This window comes from Perna viridis, chromosome 5 (assembly GCF_037379345.1).
Source record: "Perna viridis isolate PV_CMFRI_1.1 ecotype Kerala chromosome 5, ASM3737934v1, whole genome shotgun sequence".
Classification (NCBI taxonomy): domain Eukaryota; kingdom Metazoa; phylum Mollusca; class Bivalvia; order Mytilida; family Mytilidae; genus Perna; species Perna viridis.
Genome location: NC_142449.1, coordinates 11,141,003 through 11,165,789, shown reverse-complemented (window position 1 = coordinate 11,165,789; position 24,787 = coordinate 11,141,003). Strand labels below are relative to the sequence as shown.

Here is a 24,787-nt window from a genome sequence, read left to right as displayed (position 1 = left end):
ATCATTATTATTGTTTAATAGAAAACAGCAAATCGCATCCTGTGTAGTAAGTATTTCATCAACTGCCTGTGAAAACCGGTCTTATACTTTAAGACCGTACTCAAAAGGATTGAATAACCCTATTCAAATAAATTTCAGATAATTTATCAATAGAAACCTGAATTTGGTATTATAAGTTTTATAAGGCCTTAACCGTCCTTTTCGTGTAAGGTCAAAAATGGACTAAACAACACCATATAATTCACTCAGTAATATTTCCAATTATATTCCATGAAATACCTCCAACATACAGCAGACAAAATGAAATATCAAATTAAAAAAAACGCTCGCAGTTAATTAAAGCTAAATCAGAACATATTTAAGAATGGCAATACCATCAAAATTACCAGAACTAGAAATTCCGTCATCGAAACCATGTGCAATTTTGAGTCAAATTTGTAAATTGCAATATCATCAGAAAATTACAACTTCATTTTAATGCATTTTTCTTTGCAGAAGAGTTTAGCAGCATATGTCAGCAACTTAAATATTCTACATATACAAACGATTCCAATAAAGTGTATCGAGACAATTTTTGACAAAAATATTTAGATTGTTGAAGCTCATATGTTCAGTTCGAAAAACCACCTACAAAACTCATATTTGTTAAGTAATGGTTGACATTGGTAAAGAAATAATACTTAATGAAATCATATTAACACGGACGTAAATGTTGTAACAGCTCCTAATTTTTTATCTGGTTTAAGTCATTTTAACACAAAAATATGTCAATAAATAACAGGACCGGAAGCTAGTATAAACTAGTATAATTGAATATACCTCTTCAGTTACGCATTATAGACTGAAATGTGATATAATATAGTGATTTAATTTGTTTACATAGCCAAATAAGCTTTATACTGCTGTCAAGCATCATAACAAAGTAGTTTAATGCTTTACATGATAATTAACCTGAAATCATTCATTTTACTTACAAGATCAACTTCGCAGATGCCATTCTTAGCATCTGTTTTCATGCACGCAGTCTCTCCGAACGCAGATATACCAGCATTATTTACTTTAATGGTTATACATTGCCGAGCATCTAAATCAAAACATGTGCAGTCATTAAAGAAAACGCAAACTTGATAGTTTACAAAATAATGTATAGATGAAAAGCGATGACGTCTGTAATCAAAAATCTTGTCAAGTCAGGGTCGTTGTCTACTAAAGATAAACAAGGGAGCTGTACAAAAACATCTCACGAAGGCGCATACACTAGACTACCCCAAAATATTGGTCTAAATAATCATAAAGTGTTTAATAATTCAAGTGCAAATATGGAGACTTGAATCAATCACAAATGAGAAAATATAAAGACTTCTGATAATTACTGCTTTGAACTTGACAGGTGCTTCTAGACAAGCAGAGGACACTTACCCTACCGGTGCACCTGGTCCATGATCCCAGTTTTTAGTGGATTTTTAGTTCCTTATTTGCTTTTGTTACTTTGTTACTTTGTATGTATAATTTTAGTCACTTTATGTTCTTTGTTGTGTATATCTGTTTTCCATGTCTGGTCTTTGTCCCTGGATTACATTATTTTGATTACCACTATAACCTTGGTTCCCTTGATTACTCTTGAAAGCATAGAAATATTGCTTGAAGTTTACCGACATTCAGGTATTCTCCCATTTTTTTGTTTTTTTTTTGTCATAATTTTGGCAAGAAAATGGTGTTCACATCCAAGAAAGAACTTCATATTTTGTGAATATATTCATTTTGTACATAGTTGATCATATGTGAAAATATAAAGTTGTGGACATAATTTTATCGATGTAAATATGTCCGAAAAACCACGAAATTTACAATTTTTGCTAAATGACCTAAAATAATAGCACCATTATGACGTAATGACAGTTAACTAATAACACATATTATTATTTTTCCTTATATTTATATATTTCAACAAACAGTCGGCATTCCAATGGGAACAAATTGTTGTGCTCCTTTATTTTGCAGACCCATTCCTTCACTCTTATGAGGCTGACTTTATAGCTGATCTGATCAGAGAGAAAGAATATCGTTTGGCTACATCCTTCAATCTCAGTTTCCGCTATATAGATGACGTATTATCATTAAACAATCCTAATTTCGGAGATTTGATAAATCGAATCTACTCAAAAGAACTTGAGATAAAGGATACTACAGACACTGTGAAGTCAGCCTCATATCTTGACCTACACTTAGAAATCCATGGTAAAGGAAAACTATTGACCAAATTTTACGACAAACGTGATGACTTTTCATTCAGAATTGTCAACTTTCCTTTCATCTGTGGCAACATTCCTTCAGCACCTGCGGATGGAGTGTTCATATCACAACTCATACGTTGTTCCATAGCTTGTCGAAACTACGCAGACTTTTTGTATCGCACTAGAACTCTAACAAATAGGCTTCTGGAACAGGGTTATGTTGCTACAAGATTGAAGTCATCACTACAGAAGTTCTATGGTCGTCATCATGAACTCGTGGATCGTTATGGTGTATCCATCAGCACCATGAAAATTGATTTATTCAACGGGTCATAGTTTTCCTTTCCTCGTTTGTCTACCCCGGACTTAACTTTTTATGAGAAACTCGGCGGAGGTTTCTAGATAAGCAGAGAACGCTTACCCTACCGGTGCACCTGGTCCATGCTCCCAGTTCTTAGTGGAGTCCGAGCTGCCCATTTGCCTTTGTTACTTTGTATGTATAATTTTAATTTCTGTATGTTCTTTGTGGTGTATGTCTGTTTTTCATGTCTGGTCTTTGTCCCTGGATTACATTCTTTTCATTACCGCTATAACCTTGGTTCCCTTGATTACTCTTTCACTATGTTATGAACATTTTTTTATGTTTCCACGACAAAGTTGATATTTTAGGCAATATTCATAGCTTAATGCCCGTACAAAAAGCGTAAATACGGCAAGCTCTGTTATAACGTATGAGTTGCGATATGAAAATTCCATACACAGTTGCTGACAGGATATTTTCACAAATGAAAGGAAAGTTGAAAATACGGAATAAAAAGTCACTGCGTTTGTCGTAAAGTTCAGTCAGTAGTTTTCCTTTTTCATAGATCTTTAAGTGTATGTCAAGATATGGGACTGTTTGACTGTTAAGATCTTTCTATAAATCTAAATCAACTGAATGTTTCAAATATTACGCGAACAATGTTTAAAAAAAAGAAAGTGCAAAGTTCTGACAACATAGCAGTAACACTGTTGTAAGGGGTATAAAAAATAAAATTAAGAATTCATAGTGTCTGTAATGTCCTTTATCTATTGCTATTTGGGGAAAATGCGATGTATAAAATCCCGAAACTGGGATTGTTTAACGATAATACATCATTTATATAGCGGAAACTGATATCAAAGTATGTGTCTAATCGATTTTTCTTCCTCTAGATCAGATCAGCTATAAACTCGGTCTCATAAGAGTGAAAGAAAAGATGTTCATAAAAAGAAATGTACATCTACTTTAAGCTTGCGCATTGAAAATATATTGATCATACTAGCTGTTGTTGAAATTGAAATACTCTTAATTAATCGATTAATATGCACGATTTTTCAATATAAGTCGAAAAACACAAAAACAAAACACCAAAACGTCTACACCACTTTTATCTCCTTTGGGAAAAACCTGATGCACTTCAAGATACAACTGTTATGTTTGAAAACAATATCGATCGAAAATTAACTGCAACCATTTGCTAGAGTAACACGAAAACATGTATGATATAGAAAACTAAATTGATGTGCATGAATTCTTTAAAGTGTGAATAAAATCGAAAAACAAGTAACTGCTTACTGCCTTCTGTAGGACTACCAAAGACCGGTATAGGATTTGGACCTCCAGCAGTACCAAGTATAGGTTCACCCATACCCGCATTATAGTCAGTATATCCAATGAAATACTCAGTGTTTGGATCGGCTGAAAGATATTCATTCATGTTAATTAAACAAATTTTCCAGACCAAATATCTTATTGTTTTTAACCTAAATCCAAAACACAGCTGATCTATTCACCAAATTACAATACAAGTCCAATGTGAACATTTGATCCTAAAGTCAAAGATTAATAACCAGAGAAGAGAATGATATCGTCATATACAAGTTTTGTAATTAAAAAAAAAGGCGGTTGTAAATGACAATTTCACTTAGTTTTCCTTTTTTGATTTGGTTCATGCTTTGCTTATCGATAAGAGACACTCCTCTTTATATTAAATTTAAGAACCGAATTCAATATATAAGGTAAGAACAACATCCTGGAGAACCTTGGATCACATATCTTCAAAGTCATATTTAAATGTTGAAATAATCAACATTAACTGAAAAAAATAGTAGCAAGATGTACATAAACCTTTTTTTCAAATATATACATAACTGTTTGAGGAACTTTGGTACATGACAATCTTTGTTACAGGACGGCTGAGTAATTACTAAGCTAATTTGATAGAAACTGAATCCATTCAGTTCCATGAAGCTGACATATTCTATATGAAAACAAAATCAAGATAAATTTTCAAAAGTATACAAACTGTTCTTTAGGAACGTTGCTATAGCTGTGGCTTCGGAGATGGTAGCTGGGTTTGCAAGATTTCCTCCAAGCGAATTACACAATATCTATAACATAAAAAGGTATATTGAAATTAGTATTCCTATACGACTCAATATATTTTGCTCATTTTATGTTTTCTTATAGTGTATCAACATCTTTATCAGGATCAAATGTGCAACCTCGCATCAATTCTAGAGAAGGGGTGTAAGTTAGATATATAAAGTCTAACGGAAGCTACCAACCAGTAAACTTAATAGGAATCGGATCAGCACAAACACAACAAAGTATATAAGTCTAAAGGATTGTACCGATACCGATAGAGTTGTTATAAACGAGCATAATTTTCAACTTATGACGTTCATCAGTGCTAAGCATTAACTGAGTATATGGTCATAGGGTGGGAATTTTGCGATGCAAACTTAGTCGTTTCCCCAGTGTGATTCGAACCCATTCTCTTCTATGACATCAATGGCAACTCCGATTGCAGTAAATCAAACGCTCTAGACCAATTGGCCAACTAGGCTATATAAAATATAGCTTTTGTTAGACAGATAATACCTCCTCGTAAAAAATCTAGAGCGTGACATTTGCACATGATGAAACTGGATTAGACAACCTCTGGTGATATCGGGTAAAACAGTAAAGGTTATGCAACGGTATACAAATACCGTCGTTCCAAGTATATAATACTTATAAGAACATTAACAATTACCGCTGTGACATAAACGAAAATGTCAAGACGACGTATATAAACTGTCACGCAGAAATATTTAGCACACCATGTTAGTTTTAGATTCTGTTTAACTTTGAAAAGCATTTTGGGTATTAAATTAAAAGATAGCAGTGATAGTAAGCATCGAACAGTCTCTTATAGTATCATAGAAAGTGAAAATGTTCAAAAAACGTCACATATGAACACCCTAAGATAAAATGTGATGAAAGTACCCTTAAACCACATTCGTCATTATTTTGTTTCTATAGAAACCAGTATTTCGTAAATATGTAATTTTCTCTATTTGAGCAAATGTGAAATCAGCAGTTTGAAGTTGTGTTACATTACAATACATATTAACTCTTTTTTTATTAAAAACCTTTAAGTACACTAGGACTAGGACTGTAATAGTCATATTTATGAGCCATTTTGAAATTCAAAGTAAAAAAAAAAATAAGCGATTCCCATGTAAGTATTTTTATATAAAAAAAAAACAAAAAACAAAGCCTCCGACTTCCTAAAACATTGAAGTAGACACTAGGAAAGTTGTTCTTTATAATGCGAAAATTAAAAAAAAATTAATCTGAGACGTTCGTTTAGTGCGTATTAAACTTCAAAACAGTGTTTTTTCGTATGATTACCCCGATTTATTGTTAGACGTTTTCTGACGTTCTTATAATTTTGTATGGCTTGTGGGGTTAATTTCAAGGAAGTGAAATCGAATATTTTGACCTTATTTTGCTTTCAACAGCCCGAAATGTCGTTTCCAAGGAACGTAATGACATCAACGTCCCAGATTTCAAATTGAGAAAGGGTGTGTTCCAATATTTGAAAGCTGGCTGAAATTAGCGCCACAATAGTAGTTTCTTTTTGTTGTTGTGAAAGAGTAATCAAGGGAACCAATGTTATACGTAATCAAAAGAATGTAATCCAAGGACCAGACATGGAAAACAGACATACACAACAAAGAACATACAGTAACTAAAATCATACATACAAAGTAACAAATGCAAATGAGCAACTCGGACTCCACTAAAACCGGGAGCATGGACCAGGTGCGCCGGTAGGGTAAGCGTCCTCTGCTTTTCTAGAAACCTCCGCCGAGTTTCTCATAAAAAGTTAAGTCCGGGGTAGACAAACGAGGAAAGGAAAACTATGACCCGTTGAATAAATCAGTGTTCATGGTGCAGATGGATACACCATAGAACTTCTGTAGTGATGACTTCAATCATGTAGCAACATAACCCTGTTCCATAAGCCTATTTGTTAGAGTTCTGGTGCAATACAAAAAGTCTGCGTAGTTTCGGCAAGCTCTGGCATAACGTATGAGTTGTGATATGAACACTCCATCCGCAGGTGCTGAAGGAATGTTGCCACAGATGAAAGGAAAGTTGACAGTTCTGAGTGAAAAGTCATCACGTTTGTCGTAAAATTTGGTCAATAGTTTTCCTTTACCATCGATTTCTAAGTGTAGGTCAAGATAAGAGGCTGACTTCAGTGTCTGTAGTATCCTTTATCGTAAGTTCTTTTGGGTAGATGCGATGTATAAAATCTCCGAAATTAAGATTGTTTAAAGATAATACATCATCTATATAGCGGAAACTGAGAATGAAGGATCTAGCCAAACGATATTCTTTCTTCTTGATCAGATCAGCTATAAAGTCAGCAGATAAGGATGATATTGGAAATACTTTCGAATGTGGACTTATGGCATTAAACAAGTGATTGAAGGTACTGTAAACACGGTTTTATACTATGACATTACTAAACATATAGGAATCAAGTGATCTTCTACTAGTTTGTGAAAAGTTTAGTTACGAAACCTAAAAACAAACAACACCGTGCGGCATGAGAAAAAACACACGTCCGGTTTTGTCAATTTGATTTCTGCTTAACCAAAGAAATGAGTGAAATAAATTGACATTTAACATTTTTAGAAACTGTCTTAAAGCTTGTATATTTTTTTTCTATTAATATGTGAAAGTACTTTTTAAAATAAAATAATCAACTTCCTTCTTTGGATCCGCCTATGATAAAGACCCATGAACAGAATGAAAATATTTTTAAATCTTGACATATGATAAAAATATTTTACCAATTACAAATTTCTCATATTACTAAAAGTAAAGACAAGTTTTGTGGCAGGTACTTAACTAGATACATTTTTGCATGTATGTAGTCTTAATTTTTCAACACACTTTCCTTACTACCCGATGTACGTATATATACATGTTGACTTTGTCAATGTATACATATTAAATTATTTTCAGGTTATGAATATCCTTTAGGAAGGATGTTCGTATCTGGACCCATTTTTTTCAAAACATGAAAATTTTTGTTCACGTTCAAAAAGCTTAAACATAGAAAGATTAGAAAGACTAGTGACGACCAAAACGACCATGTAAACTGCAAACCAATAAATTGTGCATGTCATAATTTAGTATATATATGAGATTAGGGATGTTTTAATATAAATAAGCATTTATATAGTCGTTTTTTGCATCAAATTGATTGATTGATTGTTGGGGTTCAATATTTCAATATTTCAGCTATATTCAGGAGATGAACATGAAGTTGATGATAAAATGAACATGAAATGATAATGAAATGAAAAATGGGATGGGACACAAGGATAATGGTGTCGACAAATTTTGATTGCCACAGGAAATAGGGAGAGGTGGGAAGGGTCGGGCAATTTAGCCTCCTGTGGCAGAGCCCTATGGTTCCTATTGCAGGAGAATACCACAGTAGGGTTCTTTAACGTGCGAGGAACGTGACATCTTTCCTAACACTGTGCACCACTATGGTTTGCGGACAGACAGGTTTTCGGTATTATAGCCTGACAACCCCAGCATGTAACACGCCAGGGGTACCCCATTCCACCACCTGGGGCACACAACCCAGTTGTTCTGTGGGCAGAGCGCCCTAGCCCCCCGGCTAGGGTTCTGAGCACTATTTAGTCGCCTTTTACGATAAGCTTAGCGCTGCTACAGGCCTATTCTTTTGACACCCGGATCTGCACGGGTGTGTTGCATCAGAAGTATAACTTTTAAAATGTTCAGACAGCTATTTTATAACATGTAAATGAACATCGCTGAAAGTGTAATCAAGGGTACCAAAATTATAACAGAAATGATGAAAATGTAATACAGAGACAACTGACTGCAGAATCAATATGATTTCCATTTGTTTTTTTATATTTGCTATTACTAAAGTAAACCCTCAGATACTTATTAACTGATCATGTTCTGAATCAAAATTAGTATTTTCACTAATGTTGCTGTGGAGATAACGGTTGCTAAGGATATACCATTTATTGCTAATCATTTTCACTAAATATCATTAAAATATTACAAGCTCTAACATATCATTTCTGGATTGATAATCACTACAATTTGTTGCATTATTTGAACAAAAATGTATGAGAAATGATGGTTATGGTTCGGCTAGGAACATAGATCAGACATGGAAAACAGACACACACAACACAGAACATACAATAACCACATTATTAGATTCAAAGTAACAATAGTAAATGAGCAACTTATTAAAAAGACAATTTTCTACATAAAAAATACAAATAATGACATTTTCAAAAGGAAATTGTTTTTTTTTTAAAGGAGGTGATTATATGTAGTTCACTGCAAATTTTATTTGTCATTATTGTGGGAGCTCTTCCATAGAGCATTACCATATAGACATACAGCATGTACGGCTATGATCAAAATAAAATACTGATGCAAGGATGCATATACTTATATAGTCAAGTCTAAGAGATATCAAACCTCTTGAATCGATGCGAGGCTACATATTTGCAAAGCAAAATGATTGTACAATTACACAGACAATTGCATCAGTCATATTATGGAGAAATAATACAAAAAAGTGTCCGGGGTAGACGAAAGAGGGAAGGAAAACTATGACACGTTTATCAAATCAGTTGTCATGGTGCAGATGGATACACTGTACGATCCACGAGTTCATGATGACGACCATAAAACTTCTGTAGTGATGACTTCAATATTGTAGTAACATAACCCTGTTCCAGTAGCCTAGTTTTCCCTTATGAACTTTACTTAACTATATATAAAATGTATTACTATAAAGTCGAAAACAGTATATTTCTTTTTCTTGTAGCCTTTGAAATTAAAGATAAGGAGATCAATACAAGCACCTATCACTAATAATGGACAGATGCACTCCGATACCTCGATTTTAAAATCATGTCATTATGAGAGGACAGCTCTACGTCATATTTGATTTAACATTTTTTGTATTCTTTAAGGAAAGTTCTTCCTTTAACAGACATGTGGTAATCGTTAATTGTAATTATAACTTTGCAGGTACTAAATTGTAATCTGCAACTATCAGAAATATAATTAGTTGTGATTTCGATCAATAAATAACAGAACGGAAATGGACAGTTATCTTACTTTCTGATTATTTTTGACAAGTTTTAAAACATGTCGATTTAATATTTACCTAAAAAATGCTCATGTTTCTACAGAATGTTTCATTAAAAGTATGACAATAATATTTGAAATTATGGTATACTATTAGTTCCTATCTTAAGGAAAGGTATAAAGTAAAATAAAACAAATGTAATTTAATTAATTACATTGCAATTAATGATAAATTTAATTATAATTTTAACCACGAAATGTAGAAGAAATTGAAATTTAATTAATTACATTTGAATTTGATATAACCACATGCATGTCCTTTACAAGGGAGACACTTTACTCTCATAGAAACATGATACACTGCGAATATACAAAAACTCATCAAAGTGATTACTGGAAGACGTATTTCTTACCGATAGGTCAAATATTTAATATGTCAAAGCACTTTTTTTCTAGTTCTAATTTAACCTTACACATGTTGACATAAACTTAAAATATTCCTTTCATCCAATTCCAATTAACTTTTAACAATTCTAACTTCGGGGATTTGATATATCGCATCTACCCCACAGTACTTGAAATAAAAGATACTACAGACACTGTGAAGTCAGCCTCATATCTTGACCTACACTTAGAAATCGATGGTAAATGAAAATTATTGACCAAACTTAACGACAAACGTGATGACACCCATTCAGAATTGTCAACTCTCCTTTCATCTGTGGCAACATCCCTTCAGCACCTGCGGATGGAGTGTTCATATCACAACTCATACGTTATGCCAGAGCTTGCCGAAACTATGCAGACTTTTTGTATCACGCTAGAACTCTAACAAATAGGCTTCTAGAACAGGATTATGTTGCTACAAAATACAAGTCATCACTACAGAAGTTTTATGGTCGTCATCATGAACTCGTGGATCGTTATAGTGTATCCATATGCACCATGAAAACTGATTTATTCAATGGGTCAAAGTTTTCCTTCCCTGGTTTGTCTACCCCGGACTTCACCTTTTATGAACAACTCGGCGGGTGTTTCTAGAAAAGCAGAGGACGCTTACCCTACCGGTGCACCTGGTCCATGCTCCCGGTTTTAGTTGCGTCCGAGTTGCTCATTTTCTTTTGATACTTTGTATGTATGATTTCAGTTACTTTATGTTCTTTGTTGTGTATATCTGTTTTCCATGTCTGGTATTTGTCCTTGGATTACATTCTTTTGATTACCACTATAACCTTGGTTCCCTTGATTGCTCTTTAATATGTCATCAGTTCCTTCTTAACAAAATAATTGCATATCTTGGCTGTCTGATATATTTTTTGAAACATCATAGATAATTGATATAACTATAATATGCAGAGGCTGTGAGAAAAGCCGAATGACAAAAAAGAAACGATGAATGAACTATGTATTTTTTTGCGTAGTGCCGAGATCTATTTTCAAATGTACATCTGTGCATACGATTTCTATTACTTTTTTCTATTTTTATATTTAGAAAAAGGAGAAGTAACTGAGGAAAGAAAAGAAAAAGCACTTGACAACTTAACAAAACACTACATTCTCTCTCAGTAAATTAAGGGTCTTAAATTTCCCATCAATGTATATGGTCGTTCCCTTTACCAGACTCGTACCGCTTTGACATGAAACATATAGTTAAACCATATGTCACGCACACATTTAAAGCAAACGATGTTAGAGTTTTTTCAGAGTCTTTTAACTTGTAGTTTGTACTTTGGGAGTCATTTTAGGGTATTTTATATATAGAGATACAGAGATAATTAAAACTCTGGTACTGGTAGACATAACGACACTTACTTGATTTGAAAAAAACGATTGCGCAGTCTTTGAAAAGAAGTAGCATTTGTTTGGAACATTCATTCCTCCAGTTGAAAGTTGCATAAACATAGGCGGACAATTAGGTATCGGTGAACATGGTGCTATAAATAAAATTAATAAATTATATCTATTTTGTTTAAATGATTGTATGGTTCTTACTACCAACATTTGTATTGAGAAACGTTATTGACAACATTACACAATACGTGCTTGTAATTTGTCTAGTGAGATTCATATAGGGTATCTGCTTTTACTTCATCATTGTAAAATTAAGCACGAAACTAAGTTCAACTTTAAACAGATTATCATGCATAAAACTTGAGATGCTAATAAATAAATCCGTTATTTAAGAAGAAATTTCAAGTTCACTTGAACAGTGATAAAGTCAATATTTGTTTGATACTAATTCATTATTCTCTCTTATTTCACAAATTTGATACATCTATCATTTTATGTTTTGATTAATTCCAAAACTGCAACGGATATTAACTTTGAGCCTAAGTGGTGTGAGGGCATGTTTGTTCCTATTTTTTTTTCATTTGTTGGTTGAATAAAGTGAAGCTCTGTCCAGTGTATCAAATGTAATATAAAATGCCAATATTAAAGTTAAAATATTTTGATCATTTTTTTTGTTACTTTGTATGTACGATTTTAGTTACTTTATGTTTTTTGTTGTGTATGTTTGTTTTCAATGTCTGGTCTTTGTCCCTGGATTACATGCTTTTGATTACCGTTATAACATTGGTTTCCTTGATTACTCTTTGAAAAAGTAAGTTTCAACAGAATTTGGGGTTAGAATGTAAAAGACGCCGATCATTGTAAAAACTTCTTTCTTATATTTCTGATATCTTTCGTTGATTCTCTTTTTGTTTTTAATATTCAGATTTCTCATTTGTCTCCACGTATCATGCTTAATTTTCCATTTTGAAATAACGACAATGGAATATTAGTGCGAAATATGTGACTTTTCTATAAACACACCCAATTTTGATAATGCCATGTTCATCTTCCCTAGCTATATACAATGATTTAACTGTAACAATTAACCACTGTAAAATCAACAAATTAAACAAGACTCGAACATTAACATTAATCAAATATGTGGTCAAATCAAATGCTTTAATATATCATGCAAAAAGGCAGTATTAATACAGAACCAGTATCTCACTGAAATAAAATAAAAGTAAGACATAGTAAACCAGTACTACATTTAGATCCACAATATATCGGTAGTAGATATGATACTGTTTACATACAGGGAATATCATAAAACGATTCTGTGTCAATTCATAGTCAACGTAATATTACTGAGAACCAAAACATTAAAGTTAAAAATAAAGTAACATGTTCACTTCCACTCAAAGATTAATAAAATTTAGAAGGTGAATACAATGTAAGTATCTCCTTACAATCTGTCTAAAATAATGTAGCTCATTTAATGAATTTCATAAAAAAAAAAAACATTCCAGCGATTTATCCAGGGAACCAAGGTTATAGTGGTAATCAAAAGAATATATGTCTTTTTATATAAAAGTAAACCTTTAAATAACATATCAAAATGAAACATATTCTTTTTGGATGTGAGTTAATAACCTTTAAAACAAAACAAAAATATTAACTTAATGTTCCGCACTTTCTAGGAGGGAAAATGAAATTATTTTTTAAAAAGAAAAATCCTTATACATTGTAAATACATTGATTTTAATATAATGGGGAACGAAGGTTTTTTTCTTCTTTTTTGTTATAATTCTTCTTCGTCAACCTACTGACTGGATATCTCAAACGAATCGGCTGAATGGCTTGACACAAAAATACACACTATATATTTAATTTCAAACATAAAAAGGGCCATTGCTGTATTTCGGAAATATGTGTCCAGGAATTTGAAAATAGGTAAGGTGATAGCATTAAGCTCTATAAAATAATGCAAAATATGTCAATCGATATGTTTTGTGTTGCAAAAGAAAGGGAAAAAATCTATATGTTTTTATAACAGAAAAAAAGACGACTTGAGATAGCATTATCAAATATAAATTATCATATATATTGAGTTCTCCAAGAGTGAATTATTCGGGATAGTCTTAAGGTCACTTAGAAAGAGTAAAATTCCTCAGGATTTATTTAAAAGAGAAATCAAGAGAACCAGAACTTTGCATTTAGACTTAAAATAGAATGCTGAATTCAAAAGCTTGTGTTCTGGTATTATTCGTGAAAAGTGTGAGGTCTTATGTGAGTCCCTAAAATTGCTATTTTTTATGTCTCATACTTAATTGTCTGCAGAATTTCCTTTGAACACATTAACCGATAAAAATGTGGCGTGTAATTTACAATTCACGTACAGATGTGCAGTAGACTTCCAGATTTCCATAATAGACCACCATTTTATTGTGGCCAGCATTCAAACATGAAACAAAACGGGCAAAGTGGAACTCTTAGCTTTAAAAAGACGCTTTAATTACCATATAGCTAGAAATTCTAGCGGCAATCTAATTTTACGTTGTTTTCGTGGTTACTAAGAGATCTAAAATCGTAAAATACAAATTCCTAACGACATACTTTAAATACTAGTATACCCTCAGGCTATGCCAGTATATCTGTATATCTTCGTCGTTCCGAATTTGTTGTTTGCCATTATTGTGCTGTCTAATGTGCCGATTTTTTTTCAATTTGTCCAAGCAGACAGACGAATTTGTGCATAAAGTATTTTTTATGCTTCCACGATTAAATAATACGATTTTTCTCTTTTACTTGTCGATCAAACATTTACGTTTCCTATTGTCAGAAAATAAGCAACAACACTTAAAGCATCAACACCGAAAACGTCACAGTAAATGAAGAGATTTTGTATATATGCTAAAAATATATATATTGTATCAATTAGAGAAATAGTGAACATTGTTTTCATCATTATAAATGATTTTTTATTATCTGCTAATTAAATGACAAAGGGCTCAAGGGCAGCTTGGCTACTCTTACACGCTCTATTGCTCATATAGGTGAAATTGTTTTTTGGGAAATATGTTTTGTACATGCATCTGTGTACTTATGCTTGATTAGGTATAAATACATTGAAATTCAAACTTATGTATGTTGCTTTTCCACTAAGAAACAACAAATTTATTTTTTGCGGCACGTAAGGTACTGCAAAAAATCAATTCAACGAAAACTTTGGGCAATGAAAATTATTCATATGAAATGCCAATAAAACTCGGGAAAATCGGAAAACATATTCGTAGCGACTTTCATTTTTTTAATGATTAATGTGTAGGCCAAATTTTGGTAATCAACGGACCCAAGATTCATACAGAAATCAAAAGAATATAATCCAAGAATAAAGACCAGAGAGGGAAAACAGATATACACAAAAATACATGAAATAGCTAAAATAACACGAGCATAGAAACAAAAGCATAAAAGCATTTCGGAACTGGGGCCATGGACAGTGTGCCCCTGGAGGGCAAGCGTCCACTGCTTTTCACGAAACACCTGCAAAGTTGTCTGTTCTTAGTGTGCAGATAGATACATTGTTATGATCCAGGATTTCTCGTCGACGATCATGAAACTGCAATGATGACTTCAATATTGTAGGAACATGACCCTGTTCCAGATCCTGAAGTGTAAGAAGTCGAGCACGGTACAGAAAATCCGCGTAGTTACGGCTGGTTTTGACATATACTAAACGTTGTAAAATGAAAACTCCATACGCTGTTCCTTATGTGTTGTTGCCGCAGATGAAAGAAAAGTTAAAAATAAAGGACTTATGAGTCATAGCGTTTTAAGTGTAATTTTCTCATGAGTTTTCCCGTCGACCTGCGAGTGAAAGTCAATATATGAGGCTGACATCAAATTTTCTGTAGTGTCAGTTTACATATTATTGATAGAAGGATTTTCTATGCTATATTTACCGATATCTCAAAATCAAATCTCCAAAATGAACGTACTTTGTAGTTCTTATCTCAAGTTCTTTAGGTTAGATTGATGTTTTAAATTCCCGAAACTAAGACAGTTTACGTCATATTTATAGCAGAAACTGAGATCAAAGGACATAGGTAAACATCGATTGAACCTTAGAGACTCGTCATAAAGTAGCACTCTCTTATTTTAACACACTTGTTCACAGTAGTTTACATATAATTCATAGAAAGATTAGTCACAAATCAAATCCTTGCTATATTTCCCTCATCAGCAAATCTCCGTAGGGACGTACTTCACTAATTCCCCTTTTTTCTATTCCCCCATTTAGATGCCAATTTGAATTTGAATTTTTCTGATGGCGTATGTACTTGTTTAGTTGTAGTATATTGACCTATCTAGTTATTAAATTTTCGGTCTTATTTCTTTCAAAATGGTCGCTATAAGGGACTAATGCCCAGGGATTTGGAATGGTGTTAAGCACACGGGCGTTTTATTTTGTATATGTTTTTTTTTGCTTTAGGTCTCAATTTCAAAATAAATTTTAGGCTGAAGCCATATTTAACTTAACCTGATGAAAACTTAAATTTAAAAGGTAAGGACTTACAATAGTTCTATACACAATGACGTTTTTTGTTTTGTCTTATTACCGGCTCAATGACTTCTCATCGAACACATTGAAAAATAAATAATGGCAATTGGTCACAAACTTAAATCAAGAAAAAAAAACTAAAATAAAATCATTGAGGTAATGGAACTGGGCTCATGTGGCAATGGGAATGTTTTTGGAACTTTTCTATTTGGTGCCCAACACAATTATAATTAATAAGAGGTGCTAAGGTGTAGATCAAAATAGTTTCATAGTTGCCATAGGGGTCAAAATGTCCTTCTGAAATAGCAATGCAGGCATTTAGCTAAAAATTAAAAAAAAAATTCATTTTCCTCACTTCGGTACCGGGACTGTATAAGAAGCACTTGATGTAATAAAAGCTGCATAAGGGAATAATTGGCTACGAAAATTAACATTGTTGGTGTTTTGTAATGGGTCGTTTGTCTTCATTTTACTTAAGTACTGAAATAAATTCAGGAAATTAAATCACAAATTTTACCATAAATTACAATTTTGAAATTGAAAAAATGATTATCAGTAAATATATTTAACATATACTCTTATATAAATTTTACTTACTTGGAGTTGTGCATATCGTAGGAGATGGTGTTGTACAGATAGGACAAGGACTCGCTCCTACTGCTGCCGGGGGCGGGATGGCGGCAAATAAGCCAAAGAGCAAAGCTGTGGATAAAAAAAATAATTATTGTATCCATAAAAATGAATTGAGAACAAACTATTCAACAAGAACAGTACATATTGAAATAGTTAATGATTTAAAAAAAAATAGTTAATTGCTGATCATGATAAGACGTTAAAAAAATTGCTGTTGTTTCTTTTTCCCGGTTTTTCTCTTGATATCGACACTTGGTATATGGCCTTCCTTTGTAACTTTTCCCCTCGACCTTTGTCTAGAGTTCATCAGTTGGATGATTTTGCTATTACCCTTAATACGTCATCACTTATACATTCGTTTAACATGTGGATTGAAACTGGTATAGTACAAGAAAGGTTGCAAAACACAACTTATTGAGCTGTTTTAAAAAAAATGAGAAAAATGGGAAAATAAATGTACTCTTATCTCTGAATAAATCTGTTTTGAAGAATAAAGATCGTCTTCATGAATATTGATAACGAAATTCCAATGCAATTACGATGCACAATTAAACGATGGAATTACTATTAGAACGTATGAAATACAGAAAGTTGGGTCAAAATGTTTTGCATTAGGCCTCCGTCAGGCCAAAGAAGTACAAATAGAGAAAACTGACACAACAATGTCTAAATTGATTTTGAACATTGTGGAGAAGGCGCTTCTATTTGAAAGATAAAAACATAAATTGCAAGGATAAATTAAGAAAAAAAACAAATGAGAACCGTGCTCCGGCAACTTATCATTCTACGTAATATCGTCCAACAAAATTCTACCCAAACATTCTTTGGAAGCTGACAGCTGTGATCTTTAACTCGGCAAATTGAAAAAAAAAATAATTAAAGGATGAGAGAATTTATTTTACTTACTAAACGGAGTAAACTGCAAGCTTGAGGCGGAAAGGTATTTTTTTTCAAATTAAGATACCTTCATTTAATTATTCTGTCTCGCTTGCTATGAGTTGTGTAATTATTGTTTGAAGTTGACTGTGTAGTATTTTGTCAACATTAAAAATCATCTTTCTGAAATCTAGCTTTGTTCTATTCAAGCGAGTTTATTACATATTATATCACTTCCAAACACTATTCGAAAATCGAAATATCACTAGTTATAACAAAATAACGCCATAAAGTAAAATTTGATGTAAGTACCTAAAGCGGCTAAGGCAGCACCTATGCCACCCCCAGCCGCTCCTATAGGGGCAGCATCATCTGTCGGAAGTAAAAAAGTCGGCGTATCTGCCATCCTGAAACACAGAGTTACACTGAAGGAATTTACCCACTTTAACTTATCATTCTGTATCTACAAAAGCATGAAATAGTCATTTTGATTCTATTTGTATGATATCTCTATATATAATGGATATGTCCTGTATAGAAAAAAGTGCACAATCTGTATACATCATAATGTAGAATTATATTATATTTCATCTGTGGCAACAACCCTTCAGCACCTGCATATGGAGTGTTCATATCACAACTCTTGCGTTATGCCAGAGCTTGCCGAAACTTTTTGTATCGCGCTAAAACTCTGACAAATAGGCTTCTGGTACAGGGTTATGTTGCTACAAGATTGAAGTCATCACTACAGGAGTTTTATGGTCGTCATCATAAACTCGTTGATGTTTATGGTGTATCCATCTGCACCATGAAAACTGATTTATTCAACGGGTCATAGTTTTCCTTTCCTGGTTTGTCTACCCCGGACTTCACTTTTTATGAGCAACTCGGCGGGTGATTCTAGAATAGCTGAGGACGCTTACCCTACCGGTGCACCTGGTCCATGCTCCCAGTTTTTAGTGGAGTCCGAGTTGCTCATTTGTATTTGTTACTTTGTATGTACGATTTTAGTTACTTTATTATCTTTGTTGTGTATATCTGTTTTTCATGTCTGTTCTTTGTCCCTGGATTACATTCTTTTGATTACCGCTATAACCTTGGTTCCCTTTATTACTTTTATTAAAAAAATTACCTTTCGGAAGGTTAAGGTTATTCGTATTTATAGTATTCATAATATCTGGCAGTTAGTGAACGAGGAATGTTTGTACATAATTAATAGGCGGAAGCGACGTTTGTTTCCAATGATATATTAACAATGGCATACTTACGGTGCAACTCAGTCATTAACGTTTCAGAAGATATACACATGTAGCTAATAACCCCTTTGCATACCCATATATACAGGGAAGTGTTGTCTATCGCACATTTGACAATTCAGTTGAATATGTACTTTAAATCGGTAAGATAACCAAACGTTTAAGGTTTCACAAAAAACTATTTCCACTATTTTCAATCATATCAAATATTTTTATTCAGCCAATTCAATAACTTGTCAGTATATATTTAGTTCAAACTAATTCCAAGCGGCAAAAACACAATAATAATTTTTTTGTGATATTTTAAAGAAAAGAAATACTAAATGCAAATAAAGCATTTTTTCAAATAGGAAAACGACCAAATATGGGGCTTTTTGAGGTACTTTATATTTTAAGTCCGAGTTTGATGTAAAATTAATCACAAATACAGACAAAAGATTCTAATAGAAGACATAAAACACCAAAACTACTAAACATTAGACTATACCAAAATTGTAATCATTTCTAGAATTATCCTGCAATCGTAATCGTCATATACAGATACAGCTAGAGAATGCAGCTCTGATGATTTAAAGATCTCCTTTCCCGTTTGCATCTATAGGCCTTTGATATAATAATCTGAGTGAGATGACCACGAAGCCGAGGATTCCCCATGCAATCGTTGTAACAATGTGAACTCACTTCGCGTGGCAAAATAGGGATAACCACTTGTTGCAGTATAAAACAAATATAGTTGGGGTCGGGACATCGACAATATTTTTTGAAGTCCTGCATTTTACACTTACCCTGAGCATCACATACAAACTGGCTGCGTTTTTTTTTATCCACAATACCTTGATATTGTTGTGATCGGTAATGGATAACGTAAATTGAAAAGTAATTGAAAATTTAAGATATGTAAGTAAACGTTATAGACAGACCCATATTTTACATAATTGACTTTTACCTTTATACCTTAATAGGCACTATATTTTTCACTTAATACAGTTATTTTAAATAAATGCAATTACATGTATGTATTTAGTTAAAATTGAAACTAAAGGAAAGGTCATATCTTACTTCGTGTCACTTGTGATTTAAAATAAGAGTAATTTTTGGTCAATTGACGAAAGACAAGATTGGAGAGAAGGAAACACGCATAACCAACTGACCATTAAATCAAAAATATCACAAAATAAACACTAAAGAGAATGAATATTTATATAAAAGTTTCTGATTTAGCCGAAAAAAGGGATAACAGACGATTATATAGTAACATTTATATTCTTAAAACTACAAACTTTAATTAAATATTCATTTAATATGAAAATACTTATAGCAGTATCGCAAGAGGAAATCAAATAAAAATAGTATGACCACTATTAATCCATGGGCGAGAAAATAGTTAAGTTAAGGTGCTGGTTAATATAAATTACACTTACCTTATTGACAGTAAAAGCTGTAAGTCTATCTGCGTCTAAGTACTTATATAGTAAAGAATATGTTGCTGTTTCAATCAAAATACATATATTTAATTTATGTAATTTAGTTCACCAAAAGACGAAAAAGGTCAAAAATAGAAATGATCAATCAAATAATGATTTTGTCGGCGCCCGAGGTGTACATACCCGTAACATTTCAATATGTATTATGACATTATGTGTGATATCGCCAGATAACTCTCATTTGTTCATTAAGAACAGAAGTCTATCGGTTTTCATGATTATAATTTACATGTACTAATCATTACATGTTTCAAAAGGGTAATCAAAGCAACCAAGATTTTAGCGGAAATCAAAAGAAAGTAATCAAGGGACAAAGACCAGACAAGGAAACAGACATACACAACAAAGAACTTAGAATAACCAAAAATAATTCATAGCAAAAGTATATGAGCAATTCGGACTCCAATAAAACCTGGGTGCATGGACCATGTGCACCGGTAGGGTATGCGTCCTCCATCTTTCTAGCAACACACCGAGTTGCCCATGAAAGGTCAAGTCCGGGGTAGAACAAAGAGGGAAAGAAAACTATGACACGTTGTAGAAATCGGTGGTGCAGATGAATACACCATAACAATCCACGAAAAAAAACAGTGTCTCTTCCTGTCAATCAGTTTTGAATACATGTATTTGTGTGAAAAGGTTTTATTTTTTTATTAACTTAGTCATTGGAAATGTATCGAAAAAGTATTTGCAAATTCAGTGTAAGACACAAAAGAAATTTATTACATGAGTCTTTGATATGACTTTGGTTGGTGTTTTGAAATAAAACAAATGCATGGTCACAATTATGATTCAATACATGACCCTTGCAGATAAGTATTTAATATTTTGCGTACATAAATGAATTTACGAATATCTAAACAATAGCATCCCAGCAAATGTAAAACTCAGATATGTATATATCCGAGACTTAAACGGTATATTTCATTCAAACAATTAAGATTAAACGCGATAAATATACAAATCCTCTGTCCTGACTCCTAATACCTCTACCTTAAGGTTTTATCTTACATATATAATACTCGTATTATTTTAGATTGTGCTGCCATTAATGCTTTACTGGACCGGCCATGTGTACTTCATATCAGTAAATTAACAAATTGATTGAATTAGAACCATTGACTGTCTTTGATTAATGTATGGTAGTACATTTTTTTTTTATTTCATTAACCAAATACCACTCCAAAAATTTCCAAATTACTGGGCTTATGTAGAAAGTATACCTTGTTGTAAATTTATTTTTATGTTATTATTCTAACCATGGCCTATAGGAATATTCTTACTCTCTAGGATATATGATATGATACAGAATGGCGCACATGTGATATGTGATATCCACCAAGATATGAACTTTCAGTAATGAAAATAAAAATGTTGTTGTTTTATCTTAATTCTAAATCATGTTTGAATAGCAATCAAAGTAACCAAGATTCGAGCTAAAATCAAAAGAACGCAACTTAGGAAAATGACCAGCGTGGTAGACGAAACAGGACAGGAAAACTTTGAACAAATCGGTTCTCATGATGCAGATGAGATGTATACACCGTAACGATCCACTAGTTCATAATGACGATCTTAAAACTTCTGTAGAAATGAGTTTATTCTTATTCCTTGTTCAAAAAGCCTAACTGTAAGAAGTCAAGCGCGATAGAAAAAGTGTGAGTTGTTACGGCAAGCTCTGGCATAACGTATGAGGGGATGTTACGACGTATGAAATGTCGTACAGTGTTGTCAAATGTTTTTCTTCTTTTCCATCGATATCTAAATGTAGGTCAATATATGAGGCTGACTTCACGGTGCCTGTAGTATGCTATATCTCAAGTTCTCAAGTTCCATTGGGTAAAACCCAAAATCTAGAATTGTTTAACGATAATACGTCATCTATATAGCGGAAAATGAGATCAAAGAACCTAGCTAAACGATGTCTTCATTTTGTAACAGATCAGCTATAGTGCCAGCCTCATATGAGTGAAGTAATATGAAAACGAGTAGACAAGCACAATTTGTTCTTATTGGAAGATAATTTGGATTATTTGTTTATACATAGTATACATGTAACAATTTACCGTCGTCACATAAATTGATCATGCTACTAAATAAGTTCTGCAACATAAGCAGATAAATAAACTGTCAAATATAATTAAGACCTTTATATTCTATCAAAACAAACTTTTTACCAACTAAGGAAAGCAGAAGTTGTTATTACACAAATTTACTTTCTGCACATTTTTTTCTAAAAAAGCTATTTTTTTCACTTTCAAGTTAATTATACCATACTTTAAGGAATTTAGCACCAAGTTTCATTTTGTATCTTAATTTTAAGTAATGGTCAATTGTTACAGCTAAATCAAACAAATTTATATATTTGACAGGATCTGGAAACAAGTCTGAAGGATTTTACAAGTCCATCTCTTCAGATATTAAAAAAATATATAATTCAAAGATTGTATGCTCTTAATAACATAATTTAACTGGTAACAATTTGTGGAAAAGGAAATGGTGAATAGTTTAATTCAGAAAGAGTAATCAAGGGAACCAAGGTTATAGCGGTAATCAAAAGAATGTAATTCAGGGACAAAGACCAGACATGGAAAACAGACATACACAACAAAGAACATAAAGTAACTAAAATCATATATACAAAGTAACAAATGTAAATGAGCAACTCAGAGAAAAATGAAATTAATCAAGTAGCAAGTCAGTTAATGAATCTTTTACTCTTAAGAATAAATTTCTGCAACTTGATAAAAACTTGATTATTTTGATCACCGGACTCTGATCATAACCAAATAAATAACATATTTAACGGTATTTAACATAACTGGTAAATGTAGGAAAAATAGAGTCTTATAGCGAAGTTCCCGATATCTATCACAATGTAATAAAAAATGAGAGATTGATTCGCTTCTACTACAAACGCAATTCGGTGAATCCAGTAGGTTGCGGGAAAAAAAGATGTTCATTTAAAGGACTACAATTCATTCGCAGTCTACCATGTAAAATCTGTCCAATTATTGATCCGCTATGATAAAAACAGGACATTTTTGTTAAACCTTCATAAGTGATCTTTAAACATGTTTAAAGATCTGAAATCGCATATACAATGAGACCATTTATTCCATAATTTAATAGTGGACGGTTGAAACTATTCTGAATAAAAATGTATGCTCAATTATATTCCAAAATTGACGCGTGTTATGGGTATGCCGATAACGTAGATAAGCCGGAGTATTATTGGTCAAAACCTTTTGAAGTAATTGCAATCTATGCCGATCTCGTCTTACGGAAAGTTTCTTCAACCAGTCTCCTTTCATATTTTATCGATTGAGGTAAGGTTTGTAGCCCCAGTTCTTGCGGCGTCCAGTTGAACGTTTACAAATTTAACGATGCGGGACTTGTTGTGACAATCTACGATTACATCACCATATTCCAAAATAGGGCAAATAAAACTCATATATATTCTCTGAAAGGTATATCTGTCGACTGAGAATTTGAGTTTTCTAATGATGTTTAGTCGCTTATATGCTTTTGTAACGATATAATCAATATGATCGTGCAATAATCCATTGTTCGATATTATAACGATTAGATGTTTATGACTATTTACCTCTTGTATGTCATGTTGACTCAATGCAACGGCGGGTGAGGTGATTTGATTAGTTTACGTGAAATGACCATTCACTCCATGTTTTCCGGATTTAATTTTACTAACCACCTTTCTGACCATTGGTGGATTTTATTAATATCCCTACTCAGTATCTCTGCCGATTCAGCTGCATTATCTATCTCTAGATAAATACTTGAATCGTCATCAAATATTTTAATAGATGTATCCATTTCATCCACAATATCAATGATAAATACCAAAAAGAAAAGAGGTCCCAAAATAGAACCCTGTGGAACACCAGCATTTATTTCCCTCCAATCTAACTTTTTCCCGTCAAGTTGGTTGATCACTGAGTCACCACAAGTGAAGCCCGACTGGTTAGGAGTTATAATATTATGATCTAAAAGAAAGGTGTGTATATATTTATAAACCCAAAGTACCATTTTGAAATGGGTCTGTAATTTTTTACTTTCTAGATATCCCATTTTTGAAAACGGGACTTACATGTGCTTGTTTCCAATGATTCGGAAACAAAGCAATCGACATTGATAAATTAAACAGTCTACATGATGACGTTTCTTCTAGAACCCAGTACCGGTTGTTTCGCTAGTATCTAAACATTTCAAAATATATTCAACGTTATTTTCAGAAATTTCTATATTTTGAAGTAAATGGTCATTTTCCATAAAGTTCGGTAGTCGACAATTTGACTATTTCAATTTGGTCTGCGATACGAAAAAAATAATACTTTTTTCCAAGATCATCAAAAATCAATACATTATCTTTTAATAACGGAGGAATAGTGGAATACAATGATTTGAGACCGGAAATGTATTTACAAATCTTCCACCAAGTTTTCGAATGAGGGTTTTTCTTTCGATAATTTATTCTAAAGATT

At 32.8% G+C, this 24,787-nt stretch overlaps 1 long non-coding RNA gene across 1 annotated transcript; it reads right to left on the bottom strand.

Moving 5' to 3' along the window:
- Positions 1 to 11,598: 11,598 nt before the first annotated feature.
- LOC148616013 (uncharacterized) lies at positions 11,599 to 17,951 on the bottom strand. Its single transcript, XR_015921897.1, has 3 exons — positions 17,855 to 17,951; positions 16,631 to 16,735; positions 11,599 to 11,630 (listed from the first exon to the last, which is right to left on the bottom strand). It is a non-coding gene; the product is annotated as an uncharacterized LOC148616013 (long non-coding RNA).
- Between the last annotated feature and the right edge of the window lie 6,836 nt (positions 17,952 to 24,787).